The following is a 23512-nucleotide window of genomic DNA, read 5'->3' as shown; positions in this document are numbered from 1 at the left end:
TAAATAAATGTCAGACCTCTAAAGCTTTATTGACCTCTTTTATAAGCAATCAATCGTGCTGTTCTCCAGCTGAATGGCTAAACATGTATGAGTTTAATGTACATCTGTAAAATATTTAAGCCTTTTTAGCTGGAACAACCTGTCTTGTTCTTCATAACTCTGTATTTAAGCAAATGTGATGGGGAGAGCCGTTTACTGTTCTTTTCAGCTTCTCACCATACGCAACTAATGAAACAGACCGTACCCATGACTCTAGTGCACATCTGCCGACTAGTGATGGGCGAATTTGTCCTGTTTCGCTTTGCCAAAAAATTTGTGAATATACAGCTAAATTCGTGAAACGGCAAAAAAATCAGTGAAACGCATTCAAGTGGGCATCATAATTATGCAAAAAAAATTGGACTATTTTGTCCAAATGCATTAAAGTCAATGGGCGTCTGAATAATTTTGACTTACGACATTTTATGTGTGCAACTATTCAGACGCGTGGCAAGAGTTTGTTGACGAGGCATAGTTTTCGCCAGCGAATCTTCACGGCAGTTTCGTGAATTCATTCACCAGAGGAAAAACTTGGAAATTTGCTACAAATTCACGCCTGTCTAATTTATTCACCCATCACTGCTACTGACTTATCCTTGCTTCACCAAGTTTATCTAGACTTGGCATAGTAACTGTTTCTTCTGCTGTGATCAGGTCCCAGTTAATTGGATGCTGGTGTCAAGTAGATCATGAATGGGACCAATGAAGGAAATATTTGAAAGCTTAAACTATTGTGCATAATGATATGACAACATGGTAAACTGGGTTGGTTGATGCATCATAGATGCTAACCAATAGGCCTACAATTTGTGATAAATAAAGACAATGTATGGCCAGGCTTTGTCTGGGAGATCTTTACCTTAAAGCAAGAGTGGATTGTTAGGTTACTCCATTGTATGGAGCAAATCAAAAATCATGTGCATGAAAGTCTTTTGAATAAGTACAACAATTCTATAACTTTTCCAGAAAGCTACAACTATTTTGTCCAATGAGAATATTGCTCAGTACAAAGACCACAGCCGGTTGATCCAGTATTTGTTGCAGGATGAATTTCAGACGTAATGGAATTGTCATTTTTCTTCTGTGTAAAAACAGATTTGTGAAAGATCCCAATAGTTTGTGCGTGATTCATGGTCTCATTAATATTCCAAAATCCATTTAAACCCAGATTTAAAAATGGATATTACCCCGATATGATGACGATTTCCCATGATACATTTTTATTAGGCAACCTTATCAGTCATTTCCAATCAAGACAACCCAATTTGAGTCAGGCTTCTGCTTCAAGGAGACGTAAAGATGGAACTTCTGTAGAATCTGAATCAGGGTGCCCCATACCATAATTAAATCAAAAGGTCAATGCACATGTAGTAGAATGCAGAAAAGAGACAATCCCACCCAATGAATGGCCTGTCTAGACAGTTCATTTCATAAACAAACAACCAGCATTTAGGGGCAATACCAATCAGGGAGATCCTCTGTGTTTATTGTGTCAATTACATGTGTTAAACATGTTTCTAGAGCAGTAATCCCAAACCAGTGGCTTGTGTGCAAGGTATTGCTCACCAACCACATAGATGTTGCTCCCAGTGGCCTCAAAGCAGGTGATTATTTTTTAATTCCAGGCTTGGAGGCAATTTTTAGGTGCATAAAACCAGATGCACAACAAACATAGTCTCTTTTAGACTGCTTATCCACATAGGGGCTACCTATTCGCCAATCACTGTCCTTATTTGGTCCCCTGAACTTTTTTATGCTTGAATTGCTCCCCAACTCTTTTTAGAATGGAATGTGGCTCACATGTAAAAAAGGTTGGGGCCCCCTGTTCTAGAAAACACCACTTTTGTCAGTGGGCATACCCCTTTATCACCCACCTTGCAGTCCTCCTTTAAATATTCCTTGAGAATGAAAAAATACCCAGGGCACATCTTCAGTCACAATAGGTAATATTACCTACAGGCAAACAGACCTTAGAAACCTTAGAGAACAGGGTCTAAAAAAGGGTCTAAAAAATTACAGCATGCTACATTTTTGTTCAATTTATTGGATGTTGTTTTTATATTTTATATTCTTTTAATATGCAGTGACCTTTGTTTATAGTTGCACCCACTGAGCAAAATAACAAATTAAAAAGTATTCACACCCCAGCAAGAAGCAACTAAAATTAGGGGATTGTGGGTGAAAAGAACGTCCTGCAAAGCTAAATTTAGATCCTATTCTTTAGAATTAAAATAGAGGGTCAGCGTTTAATGAGCTTACCATAAAAGTAATCTGATTATACATATTGTAAGTAGGGATGTAGCGAACGTCGGAAAAAAAGTTCGCGAACATATTCGCGAACTTGCGCAAAAATGCGAGCGGTTCGCGAACGGTTCGCGAACCCCATAGACTTCAATGGGAAGGCGAACTTTAACATCTAGAAAAGACATTTCTGGCCAGAAAAATGATTTTAAAGTTGTTTAAAGGGTGCAACGACCTGGACAGTGGCATGCCAGAGGGGGATCAAGGGCAAAAATGTATCTGAAAAATCTGCCTGTGTGTGCTTGGAAGAGATAGTGTAGGGGGAGAGCTGTTAGTGATTTCAGGGACAGATGATAGTAAGTTTGCTGGCTAGTAATCTGCTTGATACTGCTCTGTATTGGAGGGACAGAAGTCTGCAGGGATTTGAGGGACATTTTAGCTTAGGTAGCTTTGCTGGCTAGTAATCTACTGTTCTCTTTAAACAACTGCCATACGTTGACCTTGTAGGCATTGTTTGCCCAGTTTTTTTGGACGCAGCCACTGAAGCACAGTTGCCAGAAAAAATATGCCATATAAATGCTGAAAATAGTCATTTTTCGCCATACGTTGACCTTGTAGACATTGTTTGCCCAGTTTTTTTGGACGCAGCCACTGAAGCACAGTTGCCAGAAAAAATATGCCATATAAATGCTGAAAATAGTAATTTTTCGCCATACGTTGACCTTGTAGACATTGTTTGCCCAGTTTTTTTGGTTGCAGCCACTGAAGCACAGTTGCCAGAAAAAATATGCCACATAAATGCTGAAAATAGTCATTTTTTGCCATATACGTTGAGTCAACGTATGGCAAAAAATGACTATTTTCAGCATTTATATGGCATATTTTTTCTGGCCTCTGTGCTTCAGTGGCTGTGGCCAAAAAAACTGGGCAAACAATGCCTACAAGGTCAACGTCGTTGACCTTGTAGGCATTGTTTGCCCAGTTTTTTTGGCCACAGCCACTGAAGCACAGAGGCCAGAAAAAATATGCCATATAAATGCTGAAAATAGTCATTTTTTGGTCGCAGCCACTGAAGCACAGTTGCCAGAAAAATTATGCCATATAAATGCTGAAAATATAAATTTTTTTGGTTGCAGCCACTGAAGCACAGAGGCCAGAAAAATTATGCCATATAAATGCAGAAAATATGCATTTTTTTGGTCGCAGCCACTGAAGCACAGTTGCCAGAAAAAATATGCCATATAAATGCTGAAAATAGTAATTTTTTTGGTTGCAGCCACTGAAGCACAGAGGCCAGAAAAAATATGCCATATAAATGCAGAAAATATGCATTTGTTTGGTCGCAGCCACTGAAGCACAGTTGACAGAAAAATTATGCCATATAAATGCTGAAAATATAAATTTTTTTGGTTGCAGCCACTGAAGCACAGAGGCCAGAAAAATTATGTCATATAAATGCAGAAAATAGGCATTTTTTTGGTCGCAGCCACTGAAGCACAGAGGCCAGAAAAAAATTAAACCAGTAGGGTTTGCACCCTAGTTTGTAACGGTGGCGGAGGGAGGAGGAGGACGCTAAAGGACAGCTGTGTGTGGAGTCATGAGGCTTGAAGAGAAGGACAGCTGCATAGAAGTCAGAACAAGTCTTCCGGCGTGCAGTAACCCTCCGAGATCCACCCCTCATTCATTTTAATAAAGGTCAGGTAATCGACACTTTTGTGACCTAGGCGAGTTCTCTTCTCAGTTACAATCCCTCCTGCTGCACTGAAGGTCCTTTCTGAGAGCACACTTGAGGCTGGGCAAGACAAGAGGTTCATGGCAAATTGTGACAGCTCTGGCCACAGATCAAGCCTGCGCACCCAGTAGTCCAGGGGTTCATCGCTCCTCAGAGTGTCGATATCTGCAGTTAATGCCAGGTAGTCCGCTACCTGCCAGTCGAGGCGTTCTTTGAGGGTGGATCCAGAAGGGTTGTGGCGCTGCCTTGGACAGAAAAACATTTGCATGTCTGACGTTACAGACTGGCCAAAGGGCTTTGTCCTTGCAGGTGTGCTCGTGGCAGGATTACTGGCACCTCTGCCCCTGGAATGTTGATGAGTTCCTGAAGTGACATCACCCTTAAAAGCATTGTACAACATGTTTTGCAGGCTGGTTTGTAAATGCCGCATCTTTTCGGACTTGTGGTATGTTGGTAACATTTCTGACACTTTATGCTTGTACCGAGGGTCTAGTAGCGTTGCGACCCAGTACAGGTCCTTCTCCTTAAGCCTCTTGATACGGGGGTCCTTCAACAGGCATGACAGCATGAAAGACCCCATTCTCACAAGGTTGGATGCAGAGCTATCCATCTCCGCTTCCTCATTATCAAGGACTGCATCATCCACGGTCTCCTCCCCCCAGCCACGTACAAGACCAGGGGTCCCCAAAAGGTCACCACTAGCCCCCTGGGAAGCCTGCTCCTGTTGGTCCTCCTCCTCCTCCTCCACAAAGCCACCTTCCTCCTCTGACTCCACTTCTGGCACCTCTCCCTGCGTTGCAGCAGGTGCCTGGGTTCGTTCTGGTGATTCCGACCAGAAATCGCGCGCTTCCAGCTCCTCGTCACGCTGGTCTACAGCCTCATCTGTCACTCGTCGCACGGCACGCTCCAGGAAGAAAGCGAAGGGTATTAGGTCGCTGATGGTGCCTTCGGTGCGACTGACCATATTTGTCACCTCTTCAAAAGGTCGCATGAGCCTGCAGGCATCGCGGATAAGCACCCAGTAACGGGGGAAAAAAATCCCCAGCTGTGCAGATCCAGTCCTACCACCCAGTTCAAAAAGGTACTCGTTGACGGCCCTTTGTTGTTGCAGCAGACGTTCCAACATAAGGAGCGTTGAATTCCAGCGAGTCTGGCTGTCAGAAATCAAAAGCCTGACTGGCATGTTGTAGCGCTGCTGAATGTCAGCAAGGCGTGCCATGGCTGTGTAGGAACGTCTGAAATGGGCCGACACCTTTCTGGACTGGGTGAGAACGTCCTGGAATCCTGGGTACTTGGAGACAAAACGTTGGACTATTAAATTTAACACATGTGCCATGCAGGGCACATGTGTTAAATTGCCTAGTCTCAACGCTGCCAACAGATTGCTTCCATTGTCACACACCACTTTTCCGATCTGCAGTTGGTGTGGGGTCAGCCACCGATCGGCCTGTGACTGCAGAGATGACAGGAGTACAGATCCGGTATGGTTTTTGCTTTCCAGGCACGTCATCCCCAAGACAGCGTGACAACGGCGTACCTGGCACGTCGAATAGCCTAGGGGGAGCTGGGGGTGCACAGGTGTGGAGGAGGAGAAGGAGGACCCAGCAGCAGAGTAAGAAGAAGAAGAAGACGAGGTAGAGAGCGATGGAGGAGTAGAGGTGGTGGCAGAACCGCGTGCAATCCGTGGCGGTGACACCAACTCCACTGTTGTTGTTGAGCTAACCCATTCCCTGCTTCCCAGCCATTACCAAGTTCACCCAGTGGGCAGTGTAGGTGACATACCTGCCCTGACCATGCTTGGAGGACCATGCGTCAGTAGTCATATGGACCTTTGGCCCAACACTAAGTGACAGAGATGCGGTAACTTGGCTCTGCACATGTTGGTACAGGTGTGGTATTCCCTTTTTAGAAAAAAAATTGCGGCTGGGTACCTTCCACTGCGGTGTCCCAATTGCTACAAATTTGCGGAAGGCCTCAGAGTCCACCAGCTGGTATGGTAAAAGCTGGCGGGCTAAGAGTGCAGACAAGCCAGCTGTCAGACGCCGGGCAAGGGGGTGACAGTCAGACATTGGCTTCTTACGCTCAAACATGGCCTTCACAGAAACTTGGTGGCAGATGACTGGGAATGGGAACAGGTGGTCAAGGTGGAAGGCGGAGTGGAGGGTGGTTCAGATGGGTCAAGGAGAGCAGAGGTAGAGCAGTAAGATGCTGGACCAGAAGGAGTGTGGCTTTTAGTTTGCCTGTTGCCTTTGAGGTGTTGCTCCCAAAGTGCTTTGTGCTTGCCGCTCATGTGCCTTCGCATAGAAGTTGTACCTATGTGGCTGTTGGGCTTACCAAGGCTCAGTTTCTGACTGCACTCATTGCAAATTACAATGCTTTTGTCAGAGGCACACACATTAAAAAAATCCCACACTGCTGACTTTTTGGAAGTGTGCGATCTGGCGGTAACAGTAGAAGTTGGCGGAGTTTGCGGTATTGGCGGCAATGGCGGGTGCGTTGGCCGGCTGAACACAGGTGCCGATACATGTTGTTGCCCTACTGATCCCTGCGGGCTGTCCTCCCTGCTTCTTCTAAGTCTTATTCTCCTACTGCCTCTCTGACTCTCCGTCTCTCCATCTGAACTACCCTCCTCTTGCTCTCTTCTACTAGGCACCCACAAAACATCAATCTCCTCATCATCATTCTCCTCAGATGCATCAATTTCTTCTGACACATCACAGAAGGAAGCAGCAGCGGGGACCTCCTCCTCATCACTCATTATGTCCATCTCTATCGTGTTCTCTGCCAGAATTAAATCTGGTGTAAGGTCCTCATCTCCTTCATCTTCTTCTGGCAATAATGGTTGCGCATTACTCAGTTCAAGAAACTCATTGGAAAATAACTCCTCTGACCCCAGTGAAGAAGGGGCACCGGTGGTGGAGGAAGTGTTACGTGGGGTGGCCATAGCAGTGGAGGATGAGGAGGATGTTGTGGTAAAGTTAGAAACGGTAGAGGATGGGGTGTGCTGTGTAAGCCAGTCAACTACCTCTTCAGCATTTTGGGAGTTCAGGGTCATTGGCTTTTTAAAACTGGGCAATTTGCTAGGGCCACAGGATTGCATAGCAGCACGGCCCCTAGCACGGCCTCTGCGTGGCGGCCTGCCTTTGCCTGGCATTATTTTTAAAAAAACAACAACAACAACAAAAACTCAGTTGGTTTTTCTGGAAACGATAATACACACAGCTAGATGGCGGGTTGAAGAAAACACTGTGCAAATAATGCCTACAAAGTCAACGTATACACTACTACAGCGGTGGATACGGATTACGTAAAATATATGAATGCTGCTTGAAAAAAAGTAACTCAAGTGGTTTTTCTAGAGACGATAATATTATCAATATTTAGACAAAATGTGAACAAGGTCACACAGCTCGATGGCGGGTTGAAGAAAACACTGTGCAAATAATGCCTACAAGGTCAACGTATACACTACTACAGCGGTGGATACGGATTACGTAAAATATATGAATGCTGCTTGAAAAAAAGTAACTCAAGTGGTTTTTCTAGAGACGATAATATTATCAATATTTAGACAAAATGTGAACAAGGTCACACAGCTCGATGGCGGGTTGAAGAAAACAGTGTGCAAATAATGCCTACAAGGTCAACGTATACACTACTACAGCGGTGGATACGGATTACGTAAAATATATGAATGCTGCTTGAAAAAAAGTAACTCAAGTGGTTTTTCTAGAGACGATAATATTATCAATATTTAGACAAAATGTGAACAAGCTCACACAGCTCGATGGCGGGTTGAAGAAAACAGTGTGCAAATAATGCCTACAAGGCCAACGTATACACTACTACAGCGGTGGATACGGATTACGTAAAATATATTATGGCTGCTTGAAAAAAGTGACTCCGGTGTTTTTTCTGGAGACGGTAATATTATGGATATTTAGACAGAATGGGAACAAGGTCACACAGCTCGATGGCGGGTTGAAGAAAACAGTGTGCAAATAATGCCTACAAGGCCAACGTATACACTACTACAGCGGTGGATACGGATTACGTAAAATATATTATGGCTGCTTGAAAAAAGTGACTCCGGTGTTTTTTCTGGAGACGGTAATATTATGGATATTTAGACAGAATGGGAACAAGGTCACACAGCTCGATGGCGGGTTGAAGAAAACAGTGTGCAAATAATGCCTACAAGGCCAACGTATACACTACTACAGCGGTGGATACGGATTACGTAAAATATATTATGGCTGCTTGAAAAAAGTGACTCCGGTGTTTTTTCTGGAGACGGTAATATTATGGATATTTAGACAGAATGGGAACAAGGTCACACAGCTCGATGGCGGGTTGAAGAAAACAGTGTGCAAATAATGCCTACAAGGCCAACGTATACACTACTACAGCGGTGGATACGGATTACGTAAAATATATTATGGCTGCTTGAAAAAAGTGACTCCGGTGTTTTTTCTGGAGACGGTAATATTATGGATATTTAGACAGAATGGGAACAAGGTCACACAGCTCGATGGCGGGTTGAAGAAAACAGTGTGCAAATAATGCCTACAAGGCCAACGTATACACTACTACAGCGGTGGATACGGATTACGTAAAATATATTATGGCTGCTTGAAAAAAGTGACTCCGGTGTTTTTTCTGGAGACGGTAATATTATGGATATTTAGACAGAATGGGAACAAGGTCACACAGCTCGATGGCGGGTTGAAGAAAACAGTGTGCAAATAATGCCTACAAGGCCAACGTATACACTACTACAGCGGTGGATACGGATTACGTAAAATATATTATGGCTGCTTGAAAAAAGTGACTCCGGTGTTTTTTCTGGAGACGGTAATATTATGGATATTTAGACAGAATGGGAACAAGGTCACACAGCTCGATGGCGGGTTGAAGAAAACAGTGTGCAAATAATGCCTACAAGGCCAACGTATACACTACTACAGCGGTGGATACGGATTACGTAAAATATATTATGGCTGCTTGAAAAAAGTGACTCCGGTGTTTTTTCTGGAGACGGTAATATTATGGATATTTAGACAGAATGGGAACAAGGTCACACAGCTCGATGGCGGGTTGAAGAAAACAGTGTGCAAATAATGCCTACAAGGCCAACGTATACACTACTACAGCGGTGGATACGGATTACGTAAAATATATTATGGCTGCTTGAAAAAAGTGACTCCGGTGTTTTTTCTGGAGACGGTAATATTATGGATATTTAGACAGAATGGGAACAAGGTCACACAGCTCGATGGCGGGTTGAAGAAAACAGTGTGCAAATAATGCCTACAAGGCCAACGTATACACTACTACAGCGGTGGATACGGATTACGTAAAATATATGAATGCTGCTTGAAAAAAGTGACTCCGGTGTTTTTTCTGGAGACGGTAATATTATGGATATTTAGACAGAATGGGAACAAGGTCACACAGCTCGATGGCGGGTTGAAGAAAACAGTGTGCAAATAATGCCTACAGGGCAAATAATGCCTAAAAGGTCAACTTATACACTACTACAGCGGTAGTAAAATAAAAAAAGTAAAATAAAAAAAAAATGAATATTGAAAAAAAAAAATTAAAGTTGGTGCTGCTGAACTACTAGGAGCAGCAGATTAGCACACCAGTCCCACTCCCCAACACTGCTAGACTAATAGCACTGGGCTCTTATAGTAGTAGTAGTAGTAGTAGTAGTAAAACAACAAAAAAATAAATAAAAGCAGTCCTTACAAGGACTACTGTTATTGCAGCAGTCAGCAGATGAGATCAGAAGCAGGACAGCTGCCCACTGCAGCTACATACAGAGCACTGCAGTAGAAGGTAGATTACTAGCCAGCAAAGCTACCTAAGCTAAAATGTCCCTCAAACCCCTGCAGACTTCTGTCCCTCCAATAACAGAGCAGTATCAAAACGATTACTAGCCAGCAAACTTTCAACTGTCCCTGAAATCACTAACAGGCAGCAGCTCTCTCCCTACACTATCTCTTCAGCACACACAGGCAGAGTGAAAAAACGCTGCAGGGCTTCGGTTTTTATAGGGAAGGGGAGTGGTCCAGGGGAGAGCTTCCTGATTGGCTGCCATGTACCTGCTGGTCTGGGGTGAGAGGGCAAAAAAAAGCGCCAACAATGGCGAACCCAAAATGGCGAACGTCGCGCGACGTTCGCGAACTTCCGGCGAGTGCGAACACCCGATGTTCGCGCGAACAAGTTCGCCGGCGAACAGTTCGCGACATCTCTAATTGTAAGGAGGGATTGCTAATGAAGTGAATGGCTGGAAAGAGTCCAATAATACCATGTGGGACGTGTGACATACTTTACAGTACATATTGTAGTTTATAGCACATTTTACAAAGAGTTGGGGCTTTCTTTTTGGTGCTTAACTACATCTACTGGCCAATGGTACAGCTGGAGGATCAAAAGGTCTTGCCATGCAATGTTAAGATGTCTGCTGATCTTTATAGCTATGGCTTTGTTAGGACACACCGCATGGAGTGAGATACATTGACGATATTCCAGTTATCGGCCAAACAAGCTGTAGCTCTTTAAAATGAAAATACCCACCAGATGGAGTGACTACAATTAGGTTGCAGACAACAGAAGTTTTTTGTTTCCATTCCGTGCTGTCCATCTGATTGTGTTTTTCATTTTGAGAGTGCGATGGTCAGGAACTGTAAATTACATATTAGACACACTTGACTCTAGTCTTATGTTGAAAACTGGCAACAAATTTCACAAGGTTATATAAATATAGCATTGGAAATAAAGATGGCAGTCTATATTGATATACATTCACCTCCCTGTGCCCAAGGGGCAATGACTGGTCAGGATACGCATATTTGAGCACAAGCGACTCTATATGTAACAATTACATTTTCATTGTGACATCTGGAGCCTGAGGACTTCATGTTTAAATAATCTTTTTTTTTTACAAGACCCACAGTATTATTCCTGCACAATATGTAAGGAAAGTAATGTGACATTCTAGAAAAATATTTTCTTCTAGAAAAGGTTGAAATTGAAAGTGTAAATTTCCATCTATTGGGATAGAATGTTAGAAAAAGCCAAATATACATAATGTGGAGCTGGGGGTTGATTAGTAAATTGAGTACAACTCCAAATGCATTGTGGCATCCCTTTGTTTTATGTGCACATTTAACTACCTCAGGGATAAACAGCTACCACATTCACAAGGGCCTGATAGTACAGAAAGAAGACCACTGATTAAGGGATGTTGGACTTTATTATCATTTGCCCCTTAAAAGTTGTGTGCATGCATTTATTCCCTTTATGTTTTTCATTTTACTCATGTGCGTGTCTATACCTTGCTCAAGATTGTGCACATACATATGACAGTTCACGCTTGTGTTTTGAAAGATGGTTAAAATACCCATAAACAGTATTTGCTAGAAATAATCATTGATAGAGCCATCTGAGCTATTGTCATACATATATCATACATGAGCCAATAAAATCTGCCAACTGACAAAGTCAGTTATTGGCCAGTGTATGGGGCACTTTCCCGATCGTAATCTGGCCGAAATGGGGCAGTTGTTGACCAAGCAGTTTTAAAAATCCCATTGGATGAAGGACTGCATCAGTTCATTGATGTGATCCTCTCACCGACCGACTGCATTCCCAGAGTTGTGATGTGGTTGAAGGGCCCTAGGGCCCAGGATCTAATCAACTTGATATTGTCCACTCAAGGTGTGCATATCGGGACAAGATCTACTTGTTTGACGACCTCTCCAAATTAGCACATTTGCACATGTATGGCCACTATTAGTCTTGTAAGAAATAGTTGCTTGCTTTCAATCCAACCCTATTGTTCAGTATTTAAATGCAGCTCCAAAATGAATTAGGGTTGATGGAATTCCAAGTCATGTCACTCCCCGTCATTAGCTACATCTGAGCTTGAAACAGCAGACCCAAGAACATGGAATGCCCAACAGAAGTGTGATTGAGGTTTAATCTCTTCTTGGGTGCAAACCAGTTCATATTCAAGGTTTAAGGGGAGAGGGGGCAAGATTATACTTAGGTGTCCAGTTATTTCCACTTACACACTTCTCAGTATATAAATATCAGCAAGACTAGGGTCAAAATATTTATACAGTATATTATTTAGAAGCTGGCCTCTGGATTTTTTGCTTCAGGTAGTGAATCAAACATGTGGTTGAGGTGAAACAGGCTGGGCCATGCCATGGACATATCTAAAAGTCACCCTGATTTTGGTTTCCAGGATGTTGACTTCTCTGCAGTTATGACTTAACGACATTCTGTCATGGGAAAATATGTTTTTTCACCAAAATGTATCAGTTGATAGTTCTGCTCCAGCAGACTTCTGCACTGAAATCCATTTTTCAAAAGAGCAAACAGATGTTTAATATTGAAATCTGACATGGGGCTAGACATGTCAGTTTCTCAGGTGCCCTCAGACATGTGACTTGTGCTCTGATACATTTCAGTGATATCACCCTTCCCATTCCCCTCCCTGATGCAAGATAACAGCTCCATGGTAGACAAGAGAATAGCACTCAATAGTAAAAATTTAAGTCCCGCTGCAACTTCCCCAGTTACACTGAGTAGGAGAAACAATAGCTTAACTGAAAGCAGTTCCATTATGAAGTGCTGGCTCTTTCTTAAAGCAACGGATCAGACAAAATGAGCTGAGATGTCTGTCTACACACAAATATTACAACTAAAAAAAAAATAAACTTGTTCATTCAGGATAATAAATTTTTAAGGTAGAGTTAAGAGAATTATTTGCAGTGTAAACAGTGTAATTTAGAAATAAAAATTACACCATAAAAATCCTGACAGAATCCCTTTAAAACACAAATAAAAGAATTAAAAATACAGTAAAATAAAATGAATAAAAGAACAAAGAAGGTATTTGAATGTGCAGCATAAAGTACTATTTGCAAGCCAATACTCTATATACTTTGTTATTCCTTGCAGTAGGCTATTGTGCATACAATTCCCAATCCGGCTCCGGTTCCACACAGGGGGAACAGCTGTACAACAAATATAATGGCGCTTATCCAATAGAGGAGCCAATATTTTCCTGTATTTCTTTTCCTAAAGTTCTGTGTGTCGCAAAAGCAATTTCCCGTGCAGTGTATTCGCATAGCTGGGCTCCCAGAAACGGCTGAGTAAATGACATTTATTTTCCTGATGTGCAGAGATTTGTATTCTGTGGTGCACCCAGATTTATTATGCATCTCCTGCGCTTCAGCTGTGTTCATTTCTCTAGGTTTAGCCAATCCATTAAAAACAATGTGTTTATGAATAGCAATATCAATACACCCAAGACTTGTTTGACTTTCATATCCCAGACACAGTGATTTGTTTACTTTGGTTAAGCCACGTCTCTGCATCAGCGGTGTTTGGCTGGTGTGTACAAAGGATCAGCACGCGGAGGTTTTACACTCTTGTGTTAGTGTAGCAATATTTGCTGAAGAAGAGCCTTGTTTAAAAGGGGAAATATGCCCTGTTTATAAGCAGGATTTGCATGAATTCTATATCTCCAGGAGAGTTTGGTAAAACATATTGCTCTAGGGTTGTACTATACAGGGAGCTTCATATATCTGCATATTTGTGCTTCTTCATATCAGCCAGAGCAGAAGGTATCCTCATCCCCAGACTAACTAAGCAGTGAATGCTGCTGGATAGAATTTCAGGGACGAATAGTGAAATGATGTTTTATAGAAGAAATAAAGCACCCTGCAGACCTGGGACTAAAATAGTCATAGTCAGCAAGTAGAGTCTACAATAATCAGTTGGATATACAGTAGCAAACAAATGTAGAATACTTGGTTGGGCATTATGTCAATGAGCACTTAAGGCAACCTGGGCACTGATAGGGACACAATTATGTAGAGCTCCATGATTGAGTAGCTTTTTAAAGGGTAACTATTGTGAAATTTTAATATAAGCTTCAGCATACTAAACTAAACACAATCATTTAAATAATCTGCATTGTTTCTAAAATAATCAAGTTTAGGTTCACTATCCCTCTCTCAGCATCTGTTTCTCTTCATTCTGTCTTAATGCAGCAGTTGGGTGTCAGATAATCACAGTTAGATCCAATATATCTTATAGGGGGAGCTTCCTTTCCTAGCAGATGAACTAGAGCTCACTCAAATAACTAATTCCAGTACAAACAAAATCTAACAAAATAACTGCCTTTTGCACAAATTCTGCATGTAGAGAGACAGGATTTCTGGTGATTTTAATAGAGTGAGCTCTAATACATCTTTTAGGAAAAAGGACACCCCGCTATAAGATATATTGGATCTAATATCTGACACCCAACTCCCGAATGAAGAGAGAATGAAGAGAAACAGATGCTGAGAGAGGGATATTGAAGAAAAACTTTATTTTTTCAGAAACAGAACAGAATATTTATTTATAATGTTTCTTGTTTCAGTATGATGAAACTTATATTAAATTTTCATTATGGCTATAGTTCCCCCTTTAATGATGCAAAGTTATTGTTGGAGCAAAGAAATGCTTTTGCATGGTAATTGTTTCAGGTTTGTTTTCTGTTAGTCACGTTTTGGATTGTGTTATCTAAAACCTTTGAGGTTCATTTACAAATCTTCTTAGAACGCCCATTCTAAATGCTCATGTGTAGCACCAGCCATGTTGTATGAAATTGTCTTTCGCTTCACAATGCATTCCATGGTCAGATATGGGAGTTTAGCAGCAAAGCCCTGTCCTCTGGACAACAGAAAATATGTTTTCAGATGCAAGTATCACACTCCAGGGGTTACTTGGGCATTAGTACAGGGTTTCAAGGTAGGTCAGTCTATCCCTGCTGAAGTCAAGCTGATAACACAATGGCTGCCCTGACCTCTTACTTGGAGTATATGATGGAAAAAAGGAGCACAGTGGAGCAGAATAGAGAGGACAAGATGGGCATCTGTTCCACTTGTAGGTGGTATAATTTCAGATATGAGATCAGAAACCCAAGGTTACATGGATATTACAGTTTTCCTGGATAGATCAGTCTATTTCTGCTGCTGTAAAGCTGGTAGCATGATGACTTGCTCTGACCTCTTAAAGGAAGTATATTAAGAACAGGAAACCCAATCAGAATGAAGAAAAGAGGAATATTGTCTATTGAACCTGTGTAAGGTCTGGACATAGAACACTCCAGTTATAAATATCCAACCTCTACCCAACCACGTTGCTTAGTATGGTGGCATCACATCAATCCACTTTTCTATCAGTTTATGTGATACCCAGGGGCTGCAGTGTCCATGGCCGGTGGGGCATGTTTTTGTGTCACTAAAGTAACGGTTGGATACTTTAAGTAGCAATGGCTATGTAGATTAACATACATTATAATATGTCCTTTGTACTTTTATCTGCACCACCCGATGCTGTCCTTCTAACACTAAATGCCCAGGGCAAATGTCCTCTTTGCCCTGCTGTCTAAAGCATGAAAGTTGGTGAAGTGGCTGGACTCTCTGCACATTACAGTGTATATCCTTGGGAAAGAGTAATTATTAAGCGCTTACTTGCTGTTATGATTTATTTATTATACAATGTACACCTCCCTAATTTGGCAGTTTTATCCTGGCGGATTTATGTCTAAACCTTGTTTTCTGGTTCAGTAGCCATTCAGTTGTTTTAGGCACAACTCAGAACAGATATTGCCAGGTTATAAGGCTTAAATTTCCGCACTCTTGATAGCTACAATATCAAGCAAAGTACCATTCGTTATATTTAGTTTGGCTGAAATAGTGGCACCATCAATTTCATGTCTTGTTTACAGTCTGTCCCCTCTTTGCTTATTTGGGTTTTATACTGTATTGTCTTCTATGGCACACGGGTCTGTAGTCTTTAGAATCTGAGTGGAGCCATTTATTGTTATCTTTGAGAGATGAAGGGAGGAATCACCCAAGCTAAATTCATGTACTGGGACCCTCAATCGTCTTGTCTGACCCCTGATTGTTTGCATACTTTGTTTTCTTTAATTGCTGTTGAGCAGTGTTCTTCTGCACATGCTGTGTTCCCAGTGCCCCATTATGCGTTCCTTCACAGCCATGCTGTCACAGTAGTTAGAAGCATTTTAGCTACACGTGCTCATTGACGCCCATAAAATTAGTGGCCAATAAGTCAGCAAGGGCTTAGAGCTGCAAATGATAATGACCCTATTTCCTAAAAGAAGGTTTTCCTTTTATTTATATATTAATATATAGATATTGCTCTACTGACCTTGGTTTAGAGCAAAAAGTATAATGCAAACTTCAACAATTTCAGTCCAAAAGCAAGAAATAAGAAAAATATGGTAGGTCAGGCTTCAACTCCTTCTAGATGAGTCTTACAGGTTCCTTGGTTTTTAATGAAAAATGGCCTGGAATTGCATCTTTATCGTTTCCATTCTATTCCAGGCCCTTTACATTAAGACTAGTAAAAGCAAACAAATTTGGCAGCCCCACATTCAGGTTAATTTCACATCACAGACATGCTCTTCCATGCTTTATTATCTTTGGCTCATTCACACTTGTGTGTGTTTAAGTCATGTGGTCAACTCTTTATAATACAGCATAGTAAATTGATCATCAAACCTAAAGTCATACATCTGAAAGGGAGAAATAATTAGAAGGAAATGTATTTGTTTTGGGTCTGGTTAAAATTTCCAACAATATAAGGCAATGTCAAAGTGTATAACCTCAACCACAAGGCCAGCTTTGCATCCCAGAGGATTTATTATACACAGACCCTGGAAATAGCTCAAATTGACCAGACGAGAGCCAAAGTAGAAAAGAGAGTGAATGTATTGCACCGTAGTTGTTAGATGTTGTACAACCCTTGTGATGACAGATCATTGGCGACCTGAATGACCATCTTGCATTAGCTACAGTCTCTCTGCAGTCCTCACTCTGCCTTCATTACGGGTATTGCACGGAATAATACATATATGATTTAGTTACATGTTCAAACAGAATGGCTTGGAAGTGGTGAAAACATGTTAATTGACTATAAATGCCTAAAAAAAAATTAGCGTTCTTTTCACCCATGTTCCTCCTGTATGACAAGGTAAATTGTACTATGGTTTTGTTGTAAAAGGAAGGTACATCCTGAGCACAATCTAGTTCACTATAATATTTCATCATCATCAACATAGGGGCTGATTTATTAAAATTCATATTTTTGAACAGTTACTAAAACTTTTTCTCTCTATTAGGAAAGCTGTTGGAAAGGCTCAGGAAAATTCAGGATGTATTCCACTGCTTGGGACGTTGACCTTTACATGCTATGTGGTGTTGGAGCTCAGTGGCAGCACTGAACTCTAACACCCCCAACCCCTTTGGTTAATACCTGAAAACCAATGATCCTTGTATGAACATTAACACAATGCAAATAATGATTCAGAAAAGTTCTTCAACCTAGAACCAATCAGCATTAATTTTCCAAATAAATAAAAAAAAAGTAATCGTTATCATTACTGGTTCATTACCTTCTATGAAATCATTTAAAGAGTCAACCGGGCTTACTGAGCCACTATGGGGAATCTTGACTAGGGGAACATTAAACTAAGGTTTATATTTCTGAAAAATGGAGATAGTTGAGAGAAGTCCATGTGCCATAGTATTCTGTGTTCTTTTGACCAGATTCAATGAAAATTCAGGGACAAATGAAAGAATAGAGTCACTTAGCAGGGCTGCTGACTGGTTTCTCCAGAGATGCAAAAGGGTCTTTTAGATGATCTGCCAACCTTGCGAGAAGCTGACGATTTGTTTTTGCCATATTTCACAGCCCAGGTAGAAAGATAATTGATATAAATAGCTGATGAAAGAATGATTATGCCTGCCTAATAGGATGAGTGTAATTATAAAGATAGCCTCTAAGCAATTGTTTCATATGTCAGGTGAACACAGTGAATAGTCTGAGCTTGAATTCACTCCCTTTCTTACATAGAAGGCACATTTTCTATGGAGTTTCTATAACTTCATACATTATGGGGGTTATTATTATTAACATGTATTTGTATAGCGCCAACATATTGCGTAGCACTGTGCCAACATATTGCGTAGCACTGTTATTTATCAAATGTTGAGTTTTTTAATGAATTTGAATGAACTCGCAACTCCAATGGTTTCTAAATTAAGAAAAAACTTGTAGGGGAAGAATTGATTGAGAAAAAATGTCCATTGACTCTCAATTTGGCAGTTTGGCAAAGTGTCATCAATTCACAAACTTTTCAAAATGGGGCTGTTTCATTCATCAATACTACCCAGGCCAAAAAACAGGTATCCTTGGGGATTAATGGTTTGAAGAGGTGTTAGAGCTCAGGGTTGTTGCTTAGCACTAACACACCATAGCACAAAGCCCTGTTTGTCCGACTCAAAGCAGTCGAATATATTTTTTGAACTGACTTCATTTTAGTTGTTAAATGTATCAGTTTTGGAGCAAACGTAACAAATGTTTAAGAAGTTTTATTACATACACTATAAAGCTTGCAATCACTATTCTACTGTTGAGCGAGGGGCAAAGGGTTCTCAAAATATTCAGAAAGGCAAATTTGTTCACAATGAGACCACTTATACGCATTGTGAACACATTGTGAACAATTTTAACATTAGCGACCTATATTACATCCCCCCATATTTCTCTAAAATTATGAAAAGTAGAAACGACAATAACTAGCGGAAAAAAAAATCCAAAAAACCTCTAAGGGTAGAACTACACAACGTTTTCGGCGTGATCCGATGCGCTGCACGCTGCGTCTGCATCCTACAGTCGTGTTGCGTGGGATCAATGATGCGACTTCATCTTCATTTCTATCTCTTACCTTATTTCCGTCACATGCGATTTGTCACAGGTGTTTTGTCGCAGCACGTTGGATCATTCTGAAAACGTCCTTGTAGTTCTACCCAAAAAGTCCAAATGGCTAAAATGAGGTCCAATAGGATCAGCACAGCTCCCATTGACTTCTATAGGACGTTGACTGCTTTTTCATTGTTTTTATTCTTTATAAGTTTCTTATTTTTATAGTTTTAGAGAAATTAAAAATCGAAAAATTGATTCATGAAAAAAATGGAAATTCCTGTGTTAGTAAAAAAAATATAAACCTTGGGTTTGGTTTATGCATCTTCTGGATCATGTTTTGTTGTGGCAACAAAAAAAATCATAATCGAAAAAAAATTTCTCGTTTGAAATATTTTGTTAGCATAAGGTACATTAATTTGCCATTTTTTAAAACATGAAATCAGGAAAAAAGCACCACTGCATCATACAAATTTGGAATTAAGACTAATTTGCAATGAAACTCAGTCCTAAAAAGGAATATATTGATCTCTTAAGTCTTGCAAAATTCTTTGCAAGATAGAAAAAGCAGTTACGACATCTGTAAAATCCCATTTTTGAGTATTTTTACATGGGTTTTAAGTGCAAGTAAAACATGTGATATTGATAGTATCCTGGTTAGAAGAAGAGTCCTGCGGAGCATTCAGCCCAGGGATGGGCATTTGCCAATATGAGCGTAATAAGAACAACTGATGGAATGGCTGCGACAAGAGTAGTGTTTCTAAATGTGTAAACATTCATCTAATCCTGGGGTCCCTCTTTCCTCTTTATCTCCTGCCAAGTTATTATCTGCTCCTTAATTGTCCCTTGAAAGGCAAAGCAAAACCCATCAGAGGATTCTCCCATTTCTGAGCAGGAGACAAGTTGCAGGATGTCAGGCGGATGAATCCGGCAGCTGCATTTCACAGGGGTTAAAACTGGGGGCAGATAGGTCAGTGGAATGGCAGTTAGAAGGAGGATGCTCTAGCTGAGCTTTCAAGGTAATTAAACAATCTATCACAAGCTATTTAAATGATGGAGCCATTGCCTACACATGGCACTAATCCTCCAATAAATGCAGGCAGAGAACTTCTGCTTATCCATCTGCAACAGCACGTTACATTTGATTCGATGCTTTAATTAATTAGGTTTAATTACAGTCTCACCAAAGAAACAGCCGTGTTTCAAAAACCAACTTTTTTTTTTGAGAAAGGGATTTGCATGTATTTAAAATGTCGCACTTGCAACTTCGGAATGCTCAAATAAAATTGTTGCTCGGTTGTGTAATTGTTTGTATGTGTAGGATCCCCATAGATATGACAGTTGTCCATGCAGAGTATGTTTGTGCTCTGTAGAGTGTCAGGGGTGGGACTTTTCTGTTTGCGTAGGCTTAAATGATTAATACCTGCACACCTTTGAATATGGAAAGAGTTCCATCCCTCACACACTACAGAGCAGAAATCACAGTCTAGATGTGTCATTATTACTTGAAAGGTACCCATAGCCACCAGTTAATGATGCTCTAGATCCAAGGACTCATTTGCAAACCATAGTTTGGACAAAAATGTTGCACTTATTGATGCAAAGCTTTGAAGGTACTTACAGCCAAACACATTCTTTGAACTCCCATATAGTGGTGCTAAGCACCCTTGCATCCATCCTGCTTCTTCCAGGGTTGGACATTCGGTGGTCTCCACCGACCCAAGCCTTCCCCCTGCCAGGACCAGCAGCTGTAAGTTTTAAGGAGGAGAAGGAGGAAATACAAGGTAGAAAGGAGCTGGTGGTCGTTGCATTGGGTATGGTGGGTGGTGCATTGGTTTGGTGCATTGGATATGAGGGTGGACTTGCATGCAGAAGGAATGGGCCCTTATGTTTGGAGCCTGGAGGGCCCCAGACACCCCAGACTGACCCTAACCTCATAGTGTTTGGGTGAGTTGATTCTTACTGATTAAAATCTAATTATAAAGTGACCCATTGTGTGTGCAGGGGATTGTATTACAGGGATGGGACCTGTTATCCAGAATGCTCGGTAATGGATGTTTCCATGATTTGGATCTCCATACCTTAAGTCTACTAGAAAATCATGTAAACATGAAATAAACCCAACAGGCTGGTTTTGCTTCCAATAAGGATCAATTATATCTTAGTTGGGATCAAGTACAAGCTACTGTTTTATTATTACAGAGAAAAGGGAAATCATTTTTTAAACATTTGGATTATTTGGATAAAATGAGATCTATGGGAGACAGCCTTTCTGTAGTTTGGAACTTTCTAGATAATGGCTTTCCATATGACCGATCACATTAACATATAATTATAAAGTGACCCAATGTGTGTACAGGGGCTTGAATTACAGTTATCCAGAATGGTCTGGTCTGGGGTTTTCCCGGATAACAGATCTTTCCTTAATTTGGATCTTCATATCCTGTCTACTAGAAAATCATGTAAACATGAAATAAACCCAATAGGCTGGTTTTGCTTCCAATAAGGATTAATTATATCTTAGTTGGGATTAAGTACAAGCTACTGTTTTATTATTACAGAGAAAAAGGAAATCATTTTTAAACATTTGGATTATTTGGATAAAATTGGGTCCATGGGAGACGGCCTTTCTGTAATTTGGAACTTTCTGGATAACAGGTTTCCATATAACAGATCCCATACCTGTATATGTATTCTACTTGTAAAGAAACTGAGCTAAAACAGGGTTCTTTAAGATTTAATATCCGGACATGGTTCATAACATACAGTCCATAGAAACATTCTATTTTTACATTATTCTCTAGGAAGGCTTCTCAGACTCGGGGAGGGAAAGAATGTCTATTGCCCTTATCAGCACAAGTTATTAACATCTCGCTGTGAGGAAGGCCATGTCATTATTTAGTGACAAGCAAATATAATGCCCAGTTGATGGAGGAGAAATCCAACTAATCTCCGCTAATTGATTTTTGTTTTTTTGCTGTATTCATACATTCCGCCCACATGGATGTCCTGTGTATTCTACATTATCGTGTGAGATCGATGCAGGGTCACTACATGTCAGCGAAACATCTCACCTCACTGTACGATATATATATAACTCAATCAGTATATACATTTCTATCAGCAAGCTGCCGTTTCTTCATATATATATATATATATATATATATATATATATATATATATATATATATATATATATATATATATATATATATAGATAGATAGATAGATAGATATAGATATATATATAGATATATATATAGATATATATAGATATATATATAGATATATATAGATATATATATATATACACAGATGGAACCTGGCATCTTTTTCAATCCAGGGCAGTGCACTCATTTGAGATTCATCTGTAGTTCCCTTACTAGGACTTTAATTACCCAATTAGCATCAATGTGTGCTCAGTTTTACATCCGAAGTACAGGTGTGGGATCCGTTATCCAGAAAGCTCTAAAGGCCATCTCCCATAGATTCCATTATAATAAAATAACTCACATTTTAATGATAAAACAGTAGCTTGTACTTGATCCCAACTAAGATATAATTAATCCTTATTGGAAGAAAAACCAGCCTATTGGGTTTATTTAATGTTTAGGTGATTTTCTAGTACAGGTATCGAATCTGTTATCTGGAAACCCCATTATCCAGAAAACTCAGAATTACAGAATGGTCATCTCCCATAGACTCCATTATAATCAAATAATCCACATTTTTTAAAATGATTTCCTTTTTCTCTGTAATAATAAAACAGTAGCTTGTACTTGATCCCAACTAAGATATAATTAATCCTTATTGGAGGCAAAACCAGCCTATTGGGTATGATCTCTTATCCAGAAAACCCCAGTTCCCAAGCATTCTGGATTACTTTGCATTTGTCAATGAGCCTTACCCATATACCCCTCTATTTTGGCACACCATGTGACTTTTAGCCACCGTTAAGTGATCAAAAAAAACATTGTTTTTTTAATTATTTCGCACCTTTCTTTTGGAAATTGCAAATTATAAGTATGAGATCAGTTATCCAGAGACCCGATGTCAGAAAGCTCCAAATTACAGAAAGTCCATCTCCTATAGATTCATTTTAGCCAAATAACCCAGATTTTTAAAAATGATTTCCCTTTTCTCTGTAATAATAAAACAGTAGCTTGTACTTGATCCCAACTAAGATATAATTAATCCTTATTGGAAGCAAAACCAGCCTATTGGGTTTATTTAGTGTTTACATAATTCTCTAGTAGACTTAGGGTATGAAGATCTAAATGATGGAAAGGTCCGTTATTCAGAAAACCCCAGGTCCAGAGCATTCTGGATAACAGGTCCCATACCTGTACCAGTTTTAACCTTAATAGGGAAAATATTTTTGAAGAATGAGGAATGGGTCGTGGCAATCGCTATATAGCACTTTGCGATTGTTTGTTTGTTTTGTTTATCATTGATACGTTTCCTTTTTATTTTTTATACTACTCTTGTAAGCAATGTAAGATAACATAGAAAAAACAAACCCTCATCAGTGAGGCGTTTTCATTATACATATGGATCTTTGCACCATAGACTAGTGTCAAATGAGGAACTTACTGTGATATAGACAATTGGTTGGTCCCCTTCCCATGGGCAGCAGGCAGTTTTACTATCACCACTAAATCTTATCACCACTAAATCTCATGGAAGCAAAGAATAAATGGC

General features: G+C 40.3%; 1 protein-coding gene across 1 annotated transcript in view; it reads left to right on the top strand.

The window, feature by feature from the left end:
- Positions 1 to 23512, top strand: part of LOC108718467 (receptor-type tyrosine-protein phosphatase N2-like) — a 606363-nt gene that overhangs the window by 522870 nt on the left and 59981 nt on the right. The window lies entirely within an intron of this gene.

This window comes from Xenopus laevis, chromosome 6L (genome assembly GCF_017654675.1).
Source record: "Xenopus laevis strain J_2021 chromosome 6L, Xenopus_laevis_v10.1, whole genome shotgun sequence".
Classification (NCBI taxonomy): Eukaryota; Metazoa; Chordata; class Amphibia; order Anura; family Pipidae; genus Xenopus; species Xenopus laevis.
The sequence above is the reverse complement of the archived record's forward strand: the minus strand, read 5'-3'. Positions and strand labels throughout refer to the sequence as shown.